Genomic DNA, 19,868 nt, shown 5'->3' with positions numbered 1-19,868 from the left:
AGTTCGTGAGATGTGGTGCGGTTTAGTAAATGCGATTACAGACGATAAACGCGAGCATGCGAGTCTTACGACCAGCGTGTGCATGCCATGCATGATGCATGCACGTAGTACGTAGATACGGATCGTCAGATTGTACGTTCTGCAGTATCATCAGTCCAGAGTCCAGTAAGATATCAAGAATACGTACGATAGCTACATCTCGGTAGATTTTGCGGCGAGAGCATAGGTTATAAGTCAATCTAAATAAATTCCTAATGCCGCAACAACTAAGTGAGCGCGAACGAAAACTAACTTTCCTTCATTCGTTGTAATAACATGACTGCGATCGAACAAGGTTTACACCCTTACGACTTTCGATTTTTTGTGTTAATTTTCAGTAAGTAGTTTAGGATATAATTTCGTACAAAAATCTGAAACCAGTAGCCATAGTTAGCAAACAAACATGCCTTTGATATTGATTGAAATAAAGTATGGAATCTTTAAAATCTGAATTTTGTCACGTATCTATGAAAATAAAACTAAACCCCATTATCCTGTTCGAGAGAAGTTTAACGGGATAGGCTGTCATCGTCATATCTTGTGTGCGATCTCAGATCCCTTCGGGTGAAATTTACGTTCTATTCTATTTATTTCGAGTAATATCAGGTGATTTTTACCGAGAATTTCCCCGCTGAAATATACAACAAAGATCGGTAACGTACTATTCGGAATTTTGAATATTCGGTACAACGGTCAGTCCAAAGTTTGAAAATTTAGAACACAGCCCTTCCCCCGAGTTCAGAAGTTCCTTATCGCCAAGAAAATCGGCAAAATCGTAGATCCTAAACCGCAGCGTGTGGTCCTTGCGACGAAGCTTATAGGTCACGGATAGCCAGAGGGGTGAATTCCTCAGAGGTTGAGAACCGAGGTGTCTTAAACTCGTGGGCGGCGCGGACAAGGGGGGAGGGGAGAGAAGGAGGAAAGGAGGAGTGAAGGGCGAAGAATTTTCACAGGAAATGGAGAAGTACGGAACCAAAGGCAAGAAGGTGTCGGCCGGTGTCTGAGGCACACATGCAGGGCAGACATCAATATGAGGCTCGTTGTCGTCGGCATATATATATATATATATATATACGTGTGTGTATATATATGTTCAGATCTCGCGTTGGGCGCGACCGCGTGTCTCGTTTTGAGTCTGCGCATGCGCGTAGAGAGGGACGCGTCATTTGCCGGGTTGCTCGACGCTCGGCAAAGTTCGGCTTATTTCGGCTCGACTCGGCTCGACTCGGCTCCTCGACTCTCGGCCTCGTCTCCCCCCCACCGATACGACGCCAGTTTGACGCCGGTGGCGTTCGGGAGTTGATCCAGTTGCGGGTGCGCGTCGTCGTTTTGCGAGCGTCGGAACGTCGCCGCTACCGCGAGTGTTTGTATCCGTCGCATTCCGTTTTCTCCGTTGGTTGAGAAGAGAGGAGAGAAGAGTAGAGGCACGTGCTAACCTTGTCGTTGACCCAAACGATTATTCGCCAAGCCTTCGGCCATCGGCGAAACTACCGAGGGACGTGTTTGCCTTTAGCGCTGGATTTAACCGAACATAACCTAGAACCCGTAGCACAAAGAGAGTCGGTACCTCGACGCGAGGGTCGGATCTCCGTTCTCATCTCTCATTTTTTTCTCAAGAAGAGAGCGAGATCGAGAGAGTCTCGTCGACCGGTGAATTCTACGTATGTAGACGTCGAAACTCTGCGTCATCTCGACCACGTGACAACGGGCCGACTGTCATTTGTCAACCGTTGTCAAAATCCTCGCATCCACCCTCCAGGTGAGTCTCGTTGATCCTCTCTTCCCGATGCTCGTATTTAATTTTTTTACCTTGTTTACCAAACGTTGAGTGTAACCTCGGCGCGTCAGTCGAGGAGGGGGGAGGTCGAGGGCGGCTGCTATTTGTGGGAAATCGGGTAGCATGGAACGAAATTATTATGACACGGCTTGTTCTCCTCGGCAGCTATTCAGGTATAGATAAACCGACGAAAATCTCTGCCGAGACGTCGCGACTCGACGCTCTTGGGGGCTCAACTTTAAACGCAGGCCACCTTTAAACTCCAGTCACTCAATCCCTTGTCGGGACTTTTGGCCTTCTGGACGGTAAAAATTTCCCCATCTGGTGGTGCAGCCGACCGTTTTCTCTTTTACTCTTTGCGTGGCCGTCGCGGGTTTGCCGACGACGATTTTCAAACGTATCCAAGAACTCGGACCCTGAACCTTGCGAAATTGTTGGAAGCTTTCAAAGTCACACCGAATTAACGAGGGTTGAAGTTGGTCGCGTTAACACGACGAAAAGTTAGCGAGAGGAAAATCGTTGTTTTTCGAACTTCGAGAACAAATTCGATGGATTTGAATTAGCAAAAATATTTGTTTGGTGCAGGTGTTGTTCGCTTTACTGTTTTATAAACGATTGACCGAAATTGGGAAATAACAAAATCAATTTCCTATACAATAAAGCATCATCTCCTAATCCGAATTAATCGAATCTATGCAAAAACTGCTACGTAAATAGGATCAGGTTGCGGTGCCTTGAAGGAATAAAGTTGAGTTAAAAAGTCTAGATATATACGTATCACGGTTTGGTCGGTGATATCATTTGTCAGTTCAACGTGCCGCAGAGATTTTCCTCTTATAACTTCCAACAGGAAGCCGTGGTGTGAACAATTTCCTCCACAGCCACGTTATCTAATACTCACTACTTTCTCATCGTCACGCATTGTCGTCATAATCAGCTAATACTGGTCGTGATTTGAGAATTTAGAAATCCGTAAACTACCTGCAACTATACCAAAATTCGCACAAAAGTGTCCATCAGTCAAGGAATTTACAATATTGTAGAGCGTTCCGAAAATCGACTGTCACGTATCCAAATTTATATAAGTATAAATGGTCAGAATGCCTTTGAGATTGTTCCAACATCATGATCCAACGATGAAAATCCGTGCACGATCCAAAGCGCTGAAACGAATGAAGAACGAATGTAAAGAAATGAGAGACTTGCACACGCAACGCGTTCGTTTACAATATTAAAATCTAACCGAGTAGAACCTACATAAAATAAGGTCAAGCACTAAGCTCTGGGATTAGTCGACAAAACAATCAATCGAACTAACCACTGATTGACCGCAAAAACGCATAATCCCCGTTAATCGGAAAGCCCAATCAGTGTTCACTCGCCCCTTCAAACTATCCCCGAATACTAGAATAACCGAAGAAAGTGAATCCGAAGTTTTAATCCAGTCACGAGCTTCCGTAAAGATTTAACGTTTCGCGAGACAAGTTTACAAATTGCCCAGTTCGAATTGTTTTTCTCGGGTCGTTTTACGGCCGGACTGCCCTCCATCCGTTCCATCGACAGTCGATTATACGCGACTACCGCATGTAAGCCTGGGATAGGTATGGACGACCACTCGCTTGTCTAAGTCTATGGTATGCGGTGGGTCGGGTCCCTTTTCCTTCTTGGGAACCTCGGCGTCTCGGCGTCGATGACCCTGGTTCTGGTTCTGCTTCTGTTACCGCTTCCTTCGCCTCCTTGGTCTAGTCGTAAACCCCGCAGCACGACACCGTGCTCTTCCTGATGCAAATTTTCAAAATTCCCTTTCAACGATTTACGATCTCAACCCGACGTCACGTAGTCTATAGTGTCGTACTTCCGGTTCCGCGTCTCCTCCTCGAGATACGACCACGGCTGTGATGTATGTACTATACATGTGTGATTTTTTATATCGACGGGTTCCGTTATGTGAAGAATTTTCAATTTCTCTTGAGGCCAAGTATCGGGGAACTTTGAAACATGCCCTGGGACTTTTATTTCTTTAAACGTTCATCAGGTATTGTTGGGAGTTGGTAAGGTTGATGTAACGCTACCTTTAGGTTTCCCAACTTTAAAATATTCCGAGGGATTTTCGGAAATTCAGTAAATCGTGATAAACAAATTATACTCGTATTTTAATAAGCCCAACTCCTCGGAACTCGTTGGAAAATTTGCACAATCATGGTTTTTCTCGGATGTTTCCTTACGTTTACGTCACTAACTTCAGCCTCGTAAACATTCTGTATTTCAGAATCGATTATCAACCCTGCAAGGCTGTAATCAGATTTCGCACGACGTTAGTTTTCCTCGAATGTGACAAAACAAAAGGCGATAGTCAAAGTTGAAATTTAAAACGTCAAATAGCAGTCGGTGATATTGATAATGATATCGCAGGTATTAAATATGTACATATTGAATTTAAACCCTCAGAACTTTCGGTAGATACTGAAGTATTCATAAGCGAGAGAGACGATGACGACGAAAGTAAATTTGATAAGCAGTCGTGAAAAATTTCCAGCCAGCTTTGAACCTGCGATGTTTTAATTTTATAACTTGGCGAGGAAAAGTTGTACCGACTTATAGGTACATATCTGTACTCTGAAAAAATATTGGAATATACAGTAAAAAGGGACACGAGTCTAATATCTTACATGTCACGTAAACCGAGGTCTCATTTGATCAGACGTAAGAATCTTGTGTAAGTATTATAATCTTGAAATAAAACACGAAGAAAAACCTGGCGTAAAACACGTAATATGTATTATATATGTCATGTATGAATGGTGCAGCTGGGTTTACTTTTCCTATTCAAATATGCGGTGTGCAGGTTGGTTTTGGGAAGTAGAGAAGTTCACGCATTTATATCCACAGAATGTTGAATATATTTTCTATATCATTTCAACGCTAAGTGTATAGGAAATTCTCACACAAATCTACGTCAACGAACGGTTATATATTTTCTATGTGAAAAATTCGTAATACTGGTGGTGAAAAACAATGTGGAAAAATCGTTGGTGGACACGAATTCAGATATTATAATTGAAGAATTTTCACCGCCATACAGGACCTCCTACATCGATGAATAACATATCGTAGATACGTAGAAAGCGTACCTAACGGTGAAAAATATAATGTACAAAAGAAAGTGTGTATATATTTATTTGAACGAATATCTCTCAACGGCGATAAAAAAATAATTGCGTTCCAGCTGTTTGCGACGACTTTGGATATTACGCACTTGCGGGACCGTCCACTAATTTTCTCTACGTTTGAACAGACTTTTTTTCCTTCTCGTCTATTCTAAAAATCTATAAAACATAATTGTGTAGGTTCTTACACGTGGACTTTTTTCTTAGCTAGATGTTATATTAATACTAACTACCGTCGTTTACTCTCTGAACTAAACAACCGCCAGTAATTGTTACGGTAGGATCTTTCCCCATTCTTCGAATCATTACTCATCCTCACTGTATACACGCATTATTTTCATTAATTTTCATTCATCTTGATTCCATTAAGAGAGCTGGCACCGAATAAATTTGACAAATGGGTGAGTCGTTGTTTATTAATGATTCCCTGAACGTTTTGATTTTCCAATCAAGGAATAGAAAAAATTTAGCGATACGGAGAAGAAGAGTAACTTTTGTTGCTGCTTCAGAAGGACCATATATCACCGCACGTCCGAAGTTTCTCCATGCATGCATGGCACTTCCTGGTTAATCTCAAGATGGCGTTAAAAAGCTCGCGACGACTACCGTAAAACATATTTTTTTCAATCGTCGTATAGTGTCGACATATCACTATTTAACGGGTACACTTTTAAACCTTCGAGTATTACGCATGTACGGGGCGTTCCGTGCCAATTCAACCCAGGTGTGACCCATGACCTATCGGATTGAGCCGGCGATCTTTCGTGTGATTGTTCTAACTCTCGAAGTCACTCGGTTTCTTTTCCTTTCAATTCTTTTCGAATCGATTCAAATTATATGTGTACATATCTCTAAGCGAACGTACAGTGATCGATACGATTTGAAATTTTTAAATATTTTTGCAAAAATATGAAACAACCCAGGTCAAATTGGCATGGAATCCCCTATACTGTAATATCTATTACGCTAGAGGACTATAATGCAGGCCGCGAATGACCTCCGCATAGTTTGACGGTAGCGTAACTATGTTGCTGCTTATTAGAATATTCAGTTGCAACATTTACGATCAGAGAATCTCCATAATTTAACCTACCTGCATACAACTACGACGACGCGTCATCATCGGCCACGTTTCAATTCTGATTCTATATATTAACGGAAACAAGTTTATCTGTACTTAGCTGAAAGACATTCACTGCAAAATAACGCAACACGTGTAAACTTCTTCTTTGCGAAGTTGTTAACAAAAACGCTTTCAACCGTATCTGTATTGAAAAGTTATCTTTACATGAGTTCCAAATTCATTTGTACTCCGTTCAATATGTATCGTGGCTGTAAATACGTATTGACTATATGGTTTCACTGAAATCGTAAAAATTATTAGGTCATTTTGTACATCGAAGACCAAAAAAAAATCTAGTCCGACTCGAAACACTCCGCGAAAATTTACTTCGATTGCTTTGCCCAAAAATATTTTTCAATCTGTCATCTGTGCAGACAGTAGAAATAAACATTCCGTTATACTTATACCTGCCTGTGAATATCAAGGAAACGATGAAAGAAAAAAGTAATTTCAGTGTCCAGTCGGGCAAAAGAGATATTATGAAGCGAGGGCGAGTGATGAAGAAATATATATGTATATATATATACATAGAGAGAGAGAGAGAGAGAGAAAGAGAGAGAGAAGAAAACTCTTCTGGTTATTGGTTTATTCGTGGTGTGATTGCAGTTTGTATAAAGGAACCTTCGGTACATGAATTCGCGTGCTATTCGATCGACCGGAAGTGAGCTCATCGTGATAATAAATGGAATTTTATTATACACGATCAAATTCGTTGTTTCAGTTTTGTTCCGTCCGCAGTGCAGTGCAGTATGATTTATACTTACGTGAAACAGATTATGTTACGTAGTATCATCTCTTTGAAAATTTTTCATGTCCGTAGTGCTTTTACAGTTTCTTTGTGGGGGGGGGGGGGGGGGGGGGGGGGGGGGGTTAATTTTTGTGTAATATGATCCAGGAGTCGTAACAAACCCGCCCTTGTAAATATATATATATATATATTATACACGTTTTACCGTGCATCTGGGTGCCTGTATACATGTATATAAAACATACCGCGCACAACTTTGTAAATCCACTTCTGGCGTGCACGTGATCTTTCACCACTTGAGAGAACGAGTTTCGCGCACACGTCGCTCTCTTAACGAGGTACCTTTGTTATATCTACAGGCTCGCGTTTCGTGGATACTATAACTATAAGGTAAGGCTGCCAGCTGATGTGAGTCAAGCTAACAATAAGTTGGGTTAAGGGAAGGCGAGTGATCGTCTTATAGAATCGCTAGATCATATCCGGGGGAAACTTTTCTGAAACGTATGTATACGTAAAATTATTCCTGTAACACACACGATTATTAATAATAAAACATTTATCATTTATTCAAATACATATGCTTACGTAAAAATAAATTCTTTGTGTGATGATTCAATTCATTCTCATGATTAATCAGATATCATCGTTCACCACGCACCCGCTTCCTTAATTCCTTTTTTCGAGTTCACTTTCAGTTTCACTTCTCAAACGACGCAATTACGACGAGACGAGAATCGAAATTAGAATCGAAGCCTAATCGAGCCTCGTGGATCAACGTCGCCTCGACGGCTTATACGTGTCCGCCAGTCTTCGATATTCTTACGACATCCGACATGCATTTCCCGGCTTCCCCACCTCTTGCCAACTCCTCGCAGTACATATTATTTATTCCTCTTGTGCCCGTTTCCTGTCCCTCTTTAACTCCATTATTTAACGCTTTTGTTCAACTAGAAGCAATCGAGCACGTGCTAACGCGAACCCAACCAAACCCCTGTAAGATTCACCTTACATACCTCATTTCTCCTCCTCCTCCTCCTCCTCCTCCTTCTCTACCCGCCATGCGGACGAGATTCGCCGATGCAACTCGGCTAATTGTAAGAATCTGAAAACTAATTTAGGCCGCAAAAAATACCTAATGAAAAGTGCATTAATTACGGTATATACATACACACATACTTGCGTACTTGCATTGTTGCTTGATTTCGGTACGTCATTGATCGATCGATCGATCTTATCGATTTGGAGTGAAAATATAGAAGGATCGGAGAACAGAAGGATCGAAACATAAAATTTTCAAAGCCGCGAATATCTCCGTGCATACAAATGTTAGTAAAGAAATAATAATTGACGTGCTACATGTTTATTCGCAAATCCAGAAAAATGTGGAAAGAAAGTGAAAAATAAAAAAAGCCCGATCTTTCACATAACGTAAAACGCTCATATTTTCGCAGAATCTTCCTTTTAACCTAAACAAATTTTTTAGTGAACACCACGGTGGAAAATCGTAAAGTATTTTTTTCTGAATCACCCCAACGTACGTACATAACGATTACACGTACAGAAATATCAAACCGGATCAAATTGATATATATATATAAATATAAATTATATATATATAAATCACCTTTGAATTAAAAAAATAATAAAAAAAATCAAATACCTTACAGGGCATTTATGATGATATTCTTTGAGGTTGGAAGCTATGTAATACGTACGAAGAATGACGATACATATTGTGCGTGATTTTATAAACGTTATGGTCTATTTGAAAGGTTACCGCAAACCCGTTCTCTTCGCTGCCTGCGTGCCTGCGTGCGTATAAGAGAGACACAACCGGCTTGTGCTGCTCGCTGCATCGTGCATATATATCTTGAGATGCAGGCGCAATGGTGATGCAACAATGCACGCGCTCAAACATTCTATAATAATATGTTACATACGCACGTAGTTTCTTGGCTGCACCGCCGCGGCGCCTCTTTTCTCTCTTTCTCTCTCTCTCTCCGTCTATCTATGTATCTCTCTCTCTTTCTCTCTCTCTCTCTCTCTCTCTCTCTCTCTCTCTCCTACTCACTCACCCACTCTTGACGTTTCTGTCTTTATCTCTGACAGACACTCGGATAGCGTTTGCTGCCCTTATTCCTTTCTCTCTCCGTTTCATTTTCCTTCTCTGTATCCTCTGCAAGTTTTGTACCGTATAATATAATGTGCCGCAGCTGTGCCTACTCAAAGGCGAGAACTGGTCGGATATTATACCTTTTGCTCGAAGTTTTACAAATTAACACATATGTTTTACATGTTTTCTTTGCTTTGTATTTTTTATCTCCCCTTTGTCTTACGTGAGATAACGTATGATAGTTTGAAAATAACGAATTGTATGATTTACGTTATTGATTCTCGTATAACGCCTGAAAATTAATCAATCACACTTTGACAACGATATATTTGGTAAAGTAGTCACAAAATACCCCAATTAAACAATCTCATACACTTTACTACGTTATATTATCATCATACATGTTGTTTGAAAATACAACGTTTGTTTTTTTTTTCTTTCTTTTTATCATAACATTTTTTTCTCGCGTAATTTTTTTTATTTTCTCCAATTTAACATGCGTATATGGCATACTATTATTTTTTCATCACTATGGTCATTTTCGGGTAATTGCGAACACGGATCGATACATAATATACTCTAAAGCTGCGCACGGCAATCAAGCCTAATCTAAAGTGTGTGTCGTTATCAGTCCATTAGGTTATACATATATATGTGTATATACGTATATGTGAATATTTACCAAATCGCCTGGTATCATTGTTCTTATTATTCTTTGAAACTACACATCGTAGATTCACTGGCTAAGAACTAACATTTTTTTTTCATTCTTTTATCTCAATAACGAGTCCATCGATTTTATACATATATGTCACCGAACCTCCACGTGATAATCGACGTGATTATCGTGTAGTGAAATTTAGTTATAAACTTATAATTTTCAAGGCTATACTGAGAGATTTGGGGGAGATAAAAAAAAATGGCAACAAAAAATGTCTTCATTATTCGTGCTGATTTCACCGTTGACGATAATTTGCGTAGCTAGGTTCACTTAATGTTTGTGAGAAAATATTTACCCGTTAAAATATATATTTTTTTCCCCCGTTCAATTCGACACGATAGTTGAGATACCTTTTTCTTTCTCCTCACATACATATATGATGATATCAATTTTTTCTGAAACATACGTACATGTATCATACTAATACCATGAACGAAAAGAGGAAGGAAAATGTCTCATCTGTGTATCTATATCGCCACATCCACGTATTATAACTGAATACACGCACCTTTTACGACAGCGGTGTAAACCGATAACTGCTTTCAACTTGGTCGTAAAACTTTATTTTATGTATAATTCTTCGTCGCTTATTTTTAATATACTTTTCCAGTCCGCTGCTGCGATGCAATTATCATCAAGCCGTTATACGGGCGATGAGAATATGACGAAAATTATTATAATTTACAAGTATAAATTCACCAGTTTACTTTTTAAAGGATGCTAAATCCACAGTTACGTATAATTTTCCAAAATACTTTGCGGCGATAAAATTTTTTATACGAAATTCATAAATATTAATATATACTATAAAAGAAACGAAATAATTATCAAAAATCGCGCGGGAAACGATCCGTTGTGGTCTTTAATTTTCTTCGCGTTATATATATAGATTTATCGTATAATCGCTGGTTTGATTTACGCATTAATACTACGCGTTATGATGCAATAAGACAATCACGCAAGACTATACTTTCAAACACGATAAATTGAATGACTCATGCTCAAGTGTCATACATGTATTCATGCGAATGCACCTTATATCATATATGGTGTATTATTATACACTGAGAGAAGGTTTTAGTTACACAATCGAAAAATATAGTTCTAGGTACAAAATGAAAATTAATTTTGTAGCTGTTACCGGAAAGTTTAGTATCCGTTACCGTTCTTTCTCATTACGATCACTCTTACTATATTTTTTTGAAACTGTTGCGAAGATTTAATACTTGTGTAACAATAAATTGACGTTAAAGCTTTATTTAACTGAAAAAATTAGAGTAAACCTCACAAACCGATTTTGCGTTGCAATTACCAAAAAAGGATCGACAATAGCGCAAAATGGTTAGGCGTGTCTCGTTTTTCGTAATTCCAACAATATTCAAACAGTTTTTTAAACGACACCTGTTTTACTGAATTTTTCTAGTTTCTATGACAAATGAAACTTTTCTCAGTGTAGGTATAACCTACACCCTATTACGTCAACGATCATGATGGCTTAAAGCAGAAAGCATTCTTATCAAACGGTTGGTCAATAACCGAGGGCAACAAGTAGCGTTGAACTACGTCGTGTGTGCAATGTATATATGTAGTACGTAGGCATTGCTGGATTATGACAAGCATCACGCGTATCTAGTAGATGTAGTTAATACGAAGACACGTCGTAAGCATTTTAAATACCGCACTAGACGAGCCAGTGTCATTTATCTACTCTACTGTCGTTACTACAGACGTCTATATGACACGAATCTTGTAATTCACGTAATTAGAACAAGCTGTGTATATCGTATGTTGGGTTGTATTTGTACATCTGAGACTTGACGTTGGTAATTAACAGTCTTCGTCGCCTCTGATTTCATTCTCTTGCCGAGCACGACGATGGCGCGAAAGCTGCAGACTCTCAACACGTGTTTTATCAACGAACGAATAAATGCAGCGCTAATTTTTTTCAAAAGATAACAAAAATCAGGTGACCATTGAATTGAACCCGGTTGTAAAAAAAAAAAACTTTCATTCTTGCCACTTGATATAATTGTTGTTAAAATATTATCGGAATTACAGGGGAAACGCGTTATAAGTAATTAAATTGTTTACAGTGTGATTGTTGTTGTGAATAAACAAATTTCTCTGGTTATTGCAACGCCGATACATCTGTTTTTTTTTTTTTTTAACCATGTATATTTTCAATCAAACGAATTATCGTTACACCAACATCAAATTATTCCAACAGTATTAAACATTTTCTACTTAAATTTACAAAATTCACTTTCAATTGCAATCCGGAACTACATTTTACGGTTATGGTCGAAGATGAAAACACTTGGACGATGATTGTACAGTAAGCGTTTAACTGCGAGAAGTGATGTAGGTACTTACTCGAAATTATTCACTTTAGGAAAAACAGCTCGAGACGACCGGTCGCTATAACAGCTGATCCCGATGAGTCGGAAAACTTTATCCTTAATTCGGAAAAGTTTTCTTTTCGTTAAAACTTGCGATGTTCTTAAATTTCTGCGGAGTTTAAACTATCTCAACAAGTCTCATTAATGCAGTTTACAAACGCAGTCATAGTTCTATTTTACTTATCGACTTGAAGAAATAAATTGCATCGGCATCAGCGATTTCTCAATGAGAGTTTTGCAAGTAAGAAGGATAATCTGTTTGCATGAAAAATATTCACATTCGTTCGTCATTATTCCAATTAGTTGGTTGTAGTACATGATAATAACAATACATTTCAACGATAACGCTCAACGGCAATTACTCACTTACAGTCGGGATATTCCTGCGTCTCTGGCGGATGATCGCGACTCGTAATACTCGAAGGCAATGCCTCTCTCTAGCCGGCTCAGTTTTTGTCCTCAAGAGAGATTTTATTATTGATCGACGCTCTGCAGCCGGTCCGCCGTTTTATTAGGTCGCCGCGCTTATGGCAATACATCAGCGTGGTTTTGCCGTCATCAATTGCGATTCAAATCACTGTCAATGCCACGAACAGGGGCAGAGATGAGGGAAGAGGAGGAGGAGGAGGAGGAGGAGGATGGCGACGGTGCCGAGTAACGCCGACGTTGGCCTCCCTCTCTGAAAATATTTAAATTACACTCTTATCGTCGTGCAGGATCGATCCTCGGATTCAAAACGTAACGTGACGAAAAATGAATGATAATAATAACCAAGGCGCGGAAGAAGAATCAAAAGAAATAACAACAAAATAAACGGAAATGAAACATTTCACTGGTTTTTGAATACCGATTTTTGCGCCAAGAGTTTACATTTAGGTACTTGCGGTATTATATTTGTTTTCAAAATTGACTGTATCAATATTGCACTTTACACATGTTATGCAGGAATAAACTGACGGTTATAACATGTTCACGCACAGTGACATCCTTTTAATCTTGTTGAATTTATTTTGTACACACATATCTCGTGGTTAATTTACAACATGAGGTAACGATCATATTTTCTATCTGACGTTAAACATATACATTGTCTTATTCTTTATTCAACCACAAGCTATGAAATCTCCGTATTTTCATATAATTTTTATTACAAAGATATCAAATGACTGAGTCAGATCTCAAAATAGACGCCTTTTTCTTTCTCGTCGCTATGTATACGTATGTTGCATAGATATTAATTGAGTCAAGATATTTTCTTCAGTCTGTTTACTTTAAATCTTGGTTCGAACAGAAAAAAATCCAGTTTACTAAAAATTTTACCAATTTGATTCGTCAAAAGAAGGAAAAAAATTCATAACTAAATGAAAACAATCAAACGTATCCTCAGCTTCAACTTCAAATTATTCAATCGATCTACAATTTTTATACATGTTTTTAATGTTCTCACGAAAGCATTTTTGGGTCATGGATATTCAAAACCGTTTCACGGCTTTGCCTTTTTTTACTTAACCCTGGAATCTTTACGATGAAATTAAAAATGGTGGTTTTGAAAAACCCGATCGAGTTGATGTGGAATGCCTCATGTTATACCTGGAAGTATTATTTCGGGTAGATTCTACGACCGAATAATCTAATCCATCGAAAAAAATGTCTTCGGGCAAGTTCAGGTATTATTCTGCGGAGAAAATGAAGAAAAAAAAAGCTAGAGTGAAAGCTATAAAAATATAAATCCGTCGCCCCATACTGTACGTCATCCCACGTATAAAAGGTGGGTGAGCTTAAGTCGCAGCTTAAACCTTCTTTATACCGTCTTCGCGTGCTTCGCAGCCTCTGTTTTTTCTCTCTTTTCCTTATTTTATTTTTCGCTTTTTTCCTCCGTCGTAAACCTTCTCAAGTACTGCAGTATTTGTCAATCGCATCGTTTATCTCAAGTCATCCCAAAACGAAGAAAATAAATAAAAGTACGCTTTCTCCCGCCCGTTTACACTCTTGAAGCTTTTGCCGCTTTTACCTTAAGGTCGGATTATTGTTATTTAGACTCTTGGACGAATAAATAGCGAGCAGAAATTTTTTTTGTAAAATCGAAAAGAGCCGCGGATTTTCATTTTCTTCAATTTTTGGCTCATTGGTAAAAAATCGGCGGAAAATTAACTCTTCTCAGCTATCGACATTAATACGTATATTAGAATTAACATTTAATTACGCGTCGAAGGTTCTTCACTTTAATATTAAACAAAATTTTGATATTTTTAGTTGTATATGCATTTAATTGAATTTCAAATTCGATTCAAATTTAATTAATTCGTTATGAGCGTTATAATATTTCAACTATCATAATGTCTTTTACTTGAATGTTCACAATAATACCTTGAATGAAATATATTATTATTTTCATTGATTGTATATGCTTTGCACAAAGGCGTAGTTTCAGTAAACAATTTATTTTCTGTTTATCAATTCAAACATCTTAACCCTTTCTGCCACACATTTTTCGACTCAATATTTTGGCCTGAATTTTATTTCCCGATGGTTTTCAGGGTCACTGATCACGAATCTGAAGACAGAATGTGATAGTTTCTGAATCTAACATGCCGGATATAAAACAGAAAAAAAAACTATCAAAATTCGACGATTCTCACCGAAATTAGATTTTTCCATATTTTAACGGCAATACGAAGTAACAGAGATAATTTAAAGTTGTTAAAAAAAAACTGTGATAAGGCTAGGACATGGAAATTTTTTAGATCCCACTCTGACTGAAAGGGTTAAAGATATATCCATTTATCTTTCAGCGGCATGTATAATAATTGAATTCTAGAAAATTGCCGGGAAATCCTGCCAAGTTTCATCATAATAAAAAATCTGAGATTACAGCGTAAAAAAAAAATGTAAATCGGAGGTTTAACGATTTCCTTGAAAAAAAAAAGAAAAAAGAAAAAGAAAGAAACAACGAATAAAACTTGTTTTCATTTCTCTTTTTTCCGCACGTGCTGTCCTCAGACACCGTCGTCTCGTCCGGAACGTAGCCATCCTCTTGCGAAAAATCGCAGCGATTTTCCGCGGCTCATCTCTGCATGATCTGTCACTTCACTTCACCTTACCTCGCCTCACATCGCCGTCCTCCGTCGACTCCGCGACGGTTGTTTACTCTCCTAGACCAGTTTACCCCGAAGGGTTTTTCCACCCCCGCCTCCCTCTTGCCTAGCGTCCTCCCTCCGTCCTTCGTCGAGCATTCTTTTTCCCTCCCCATCCTCTTTTCTCGGTTGGTTCCCGCCTGCGCCACCGGCGAGAAACTTCCGCGCTTCCAGGATTTATGGCTTGGCGGAAACCACAAGCGGCGGATCCGTGTTTGCCAAGCCTACAGCCTCCTCCGGTGGCCCCGCGGTTCTCGATCGTTACCTACGCACGCCCTTTTCACCTTTATTTTTATTAGTTTTTTTTCCTCCCTTTTTTTCCGTTATTCTTTTTTTTTCACTCTGTTATACCTGCTTCGTATTGCCAATTTTTCTCATGCGGCAGAGGTCTGTGTATAAAGGCAGGTGAAATTCAAATTTTACCCTAACCGAATGATGTACACTGAGAAAAATTTCATTTTTTATGGTAACTGGAAAAATTCAGGTATCGTTAAAAAACTGTTTGAATGTTGTTGGAATTACGAAAAACGAGGCGCGCGTAACCATTTTGCGCTATTGTCGATTCTTTTTTGCTGACTGCGAGGCAAAATCAGTTTGCCCGGTTTACTCTAGTTTTTTTAGTTAAACTAGGCTTTAACACCAATTTATTGTTGCACAAGCATTAAATCTTCGCAGCAGTTACAAGAAAATATAGCAACAGTGATCGTAATGAGAAAGAATAGTAACGGATAGATACTAGACTTTCTGGTAACGGCTAGAAAACTAATTTTTATTTTCTACCTAGAACTATATTTTTCGATTGTGGTAAAAAATGAAAATAGTTAAGGATTGAGCGGTAACCGGGACTAAAAATTTCCTTCAGTGTATAATGTAGCGATTTTTTTTTTCTACGCTTTTTACATCCACGTAATCTCACGGAAGATTGTAATTACTGTATTATTATAAGGAGTACCGAAGATTTAGCGATGTTAAATTTTTCTATAACTGTATATGGGGCGTTCCATGCCAACTCAACGTACCATCGAAATCATGGAGCTTTTTTTCACAGAGTACAAAATGATATAAAAATAAGAACCAAATTAAAAATATCAATTTCAATAGTAGGTTGAGTCGGCATGGAATGCCCCATATATGTGTCCAATTTATATGTCATTTGAAGATATACCGTAGCTCCGATTTATATCTAATAATTGTGAAATTTGTCTAAATTTGGTCAAGATTTTGTCACATTTTATTTCAAATTTGTTCGAAATCTAATACGGGTTCAGTTTGCCTAAAATTATTAAGATTTATTCCCAAGATTTCTGCGCACAAATATATATACAATGTATGATAAAACTTGATAAAAATATAATCCTGCTGGCGGTATCACGGAAATTTCATAGATTTGGAAGACTATAAGAGAAATTCTGTGACTGAAGTTTTACCAATAACGTTCAACGTGACGAAAAGTCGTCGAAATACATCAAAATTATTGCCTTGCAATATCGAAACAACTCAACGATCTTGAATTTTTAAAATATATGCGAGTAATTCCAATGATGCGAAATTATACGGCTTACGGAATTTCAGACAATTCTAAGGCTGCGAAGGACCGTGATTTTCTCAAAAATACGTCTCTGCAACAACTTCGCAAGCTTCAATCTCATCGCAATCGCGAATACATGTAACTACACATCGTAACCTACGCTGATACAGAATACACACGGAGGATTGAGGAGATTTAAAAACTTCGAACATTCGTACGTTGAAAGTACTTCGAGTTGGATTAAGATAGGTTAGTTTTCGCTACTCGTTTTCCGTGTATATGCAAAATCGTAGACCGCTCTATGAAGGAAGGGACACGTTATTTAGCCCTTATAATTTAAAAAACTCCAACTCCAGATTCTTATAAAACTCACAATCAGTTTTGTAGTTTCTCAGATTTATCCATAAAAAATACACTTTTTACACATTTTTCCGGTGAAATTTTTTTATCTGGAGTCAGAACCTTCTCTTGAATTTTGAGGATAGTATTCTACTAAACAAATCCTTATACGTACGTAGTCCTGTATACAAAAAGACGCATGTTATTTTCACCCGGTTGTTGAATTTATTTTCTTGCATATTTTGTACCTCCTTTTGTTCGGCTAAAATCGGACAATTAACAACTCTTACAAAATCGGATATCGTTTTTATTACTCTTGTAATGATATGTCGCCCTTTTTGTACTCATACTCGAAGGAAATAAAGTTATCCGTTTATCTTCTCTGCAGCATTTACGTGTGAGGTGCTCTAATACATAAAAAGAATGTCTTTTCTACTTTTCATTCATTGTTTTTTCACACGATATTTTCAAACGTAGTATTTAAAGACAATTCCTAATCGGCTGTATGTTAAATTTTACCGCGAAATATAACATGTAAAGTAAAATTCGATCCTTGGCACGTACGTCATACAAGAATAACTTGTGGAAATCGGTTTTTCTTTCATTCTTATCTTTTATTTTATATATTTTTTTTGCATCTCGGAAAGAATTCACCAATAAACAAGAAAATCGTTACTATAAAATATATCTCGAGTATTTTTACGCTTGAAAATGCGATGAAATAACAAGATGAATCGAATCCGCGAATCGATCAGGATTTATAGATATTAGTCGGTTTGGCATCGAACGCCCCGATTCCATATATTTATATGCGTGTGTGTGTGTCGAATACACGCTGAAAATGCTATAGAAGCCGTAATACTTATCATAGCCGGTTACACATGGCCGTAAAATTTCATGAAGCTTATCTCTGACGGGACGCGATATGCGGCAGGCAGCCGCGTCTTTTCCAGTTTCCTTCGCCCAGGAGGATGTCAATGTCCCGTCGCGTCTCGTCGCGTCGACGTTCCGCCGATCATCGCGTCTTGACGCGAGATTATATACGTTCCGGGTCCGCGATTGAACGGTATATAAAAGTACATGTACTACCCATATGGGTACCGAACCCATATCGCGTTTATCTGGAGGAAAATGTCGAGACGGAATCTCCACGTCTCGTCGGCCGCTCATCGCGACCTCTTCGATCTCGTCCGTTGGATGGTTTTTTTTCTTCATCACTCTTTCCTCCCCCTGCACCCTCATCATTTTCAATTTATTTTGCATTTTGTTGGCATTTTTTTTTCTTTTTTTTTTGTTTCCTCCATGTTTTACCGCGGCGTACTGTCTTTCCTTTTTGCTTTTTATCCCCCCTTTCTTTTTCACGTCTCCCTGGACCGACTGATCGTCGTCCGATTTTCCGTTCAACCAAACCCTCTCCTTCACTTCCTCCTCGTCCCTATACCTCCTCTTTTTCCGGGAGCAGGAGGAAGAACAATTTGATTAATGGACTTCTTGTCGAGTCCGATGTTCCCCGAGGGATGAAAACGGAGGACGTACGTTCCGGGGGAAAAATGCTACACGCTCTACTTGCCTGCTGCCCGCGATATTGACGCTGTTTAAAATTAAGCAATCGCGGATCGATATTTATTATTGTTACTACAGTGCGATGGCGAAAGTGTAGCACGGTGTTGATTGTTGCTCGATGAACTCGTATCAGTTTTCTTTCTTCTCTTTTACTTTTCATCCTTACATACGCTCATAATTCTTGCGAATTTTATTCCTCTCGTCAATTTCATACGTAATTTAAGGGCTGGAAGAAAAATTACTCACACCGATGCGGAGGTGAAATTTTCTTCGCGATATAAAACGATGATGCTTGATGAAAAATATTCGCGTGGAAGTTATTACGTATACACACCAAAGTGTTTCATATCCGAAACATTTTTTTTTATTTTTTCACTCGTTTCACACACGCCTCGCCCCCTAAAGCCTCGTGGTTTATTTTTTGACCTCAACTCTCTCGCACGCCGCTTTTTATACTTGCTATACGTGTTACACGTATCGGGAAATCGATAAGTTATACACACATCGTTAAGTGTATTCACGTATAGGTTTTTCTCCCCTTTTATTCCAATTTTTTTTTCCTACCTGTACACGTACGTACTCATCCCCTGCAACTGTCGAATTTCACCTCGAGTCAAGCGCCGACAACCGTCGATCACTTATTTGGTATTCAAATAAATATTAGAATTAAGGAGAATTAGAAGAAAATAAAGAGGGAAAAAAGAGAATTAGAACGGGTCGCCGGTATCGAATAATTTAGGAAATATTTGTTACGGAGACGTTTATGACAAATTAACACTCTGTATTAATGGATGATACTTTTCGGAAAGTTACGTTCGTAATTGCGTTTTAGCCTTGAATTCACTTTTCCCCTTTATTCAGCAGTTTACACCCAGCGAAAAGTTATTCTATGTTAAGGATATTTTTATGAGACGTAAAATATTGTTGAAATTGAATATCGAGATCATTTTGAAAATTAAATTCTTTTGCATCGTCGAGAAGTTTTCAATTGAAAATTTATACTTTATACTGATAGTACATTTAATAGACTGCAAATTGGATATCGACCTTAGTTCTCTGTGCTAACAGAACACTTGTGAAATTATCTCAATTTTTCATTCGAAAAAGTTTGACGAGATGAGGGATTTTGAAGCATAACGAAATTTACCCAATTGATAAATCTAGTTTTTTTACAGCATAACGACATTTATTTTTATGCATTTTTTAACTATTTTTAT

The 19,868-nt window shown here is 38.4% G+C and overlaps 1 protein-coding gene across 2 annotated transcripts in view; it reads left to right on the top strand.

Annotated features, from left to right (window-relative positions):
• Positions 1–1,331: 1,331 nt before the first annotated feature.
• sfl (N-deacetylase and N-sulfotransferase sfl) overlaps positions 1,332–19,868 on the top strand; it is an 80,925-nt gene continuing 62,388 nt past the window's right edge. For both annotated transcript variants that reach the window (XR_006884969.1, XM_046637366.1), the window contains exon 1: positions 1,332–1,798. The gene's annotated coding sequence lies outside the window, so the exon portion shown is untranslated. The remainder of the gene's footprint in view (positions 1,799–19,868) is intronic.

The sequence above is a fragment of the Neodiprion pinetum genome, chromosome 1, assembly GCF_021155775.2.
Source record: "Neodiprion pinetum isolate iyNeoPine1 chromosome 1, iyNeoPine1.2, whole genome shotgun sequence".
Taxonomy (NCBI): domain Eukaryota; kingdom Metazoa; phylum Arthropoda; class Insecta; order Hymenoptera; family Diprionidae; genus Neodiprion; species Neodiprion pinetum.
Note: the sequence above shows the minus strand (reverse complement) of the source record. Positions and strands in the feature narration are given on the sequence as shown.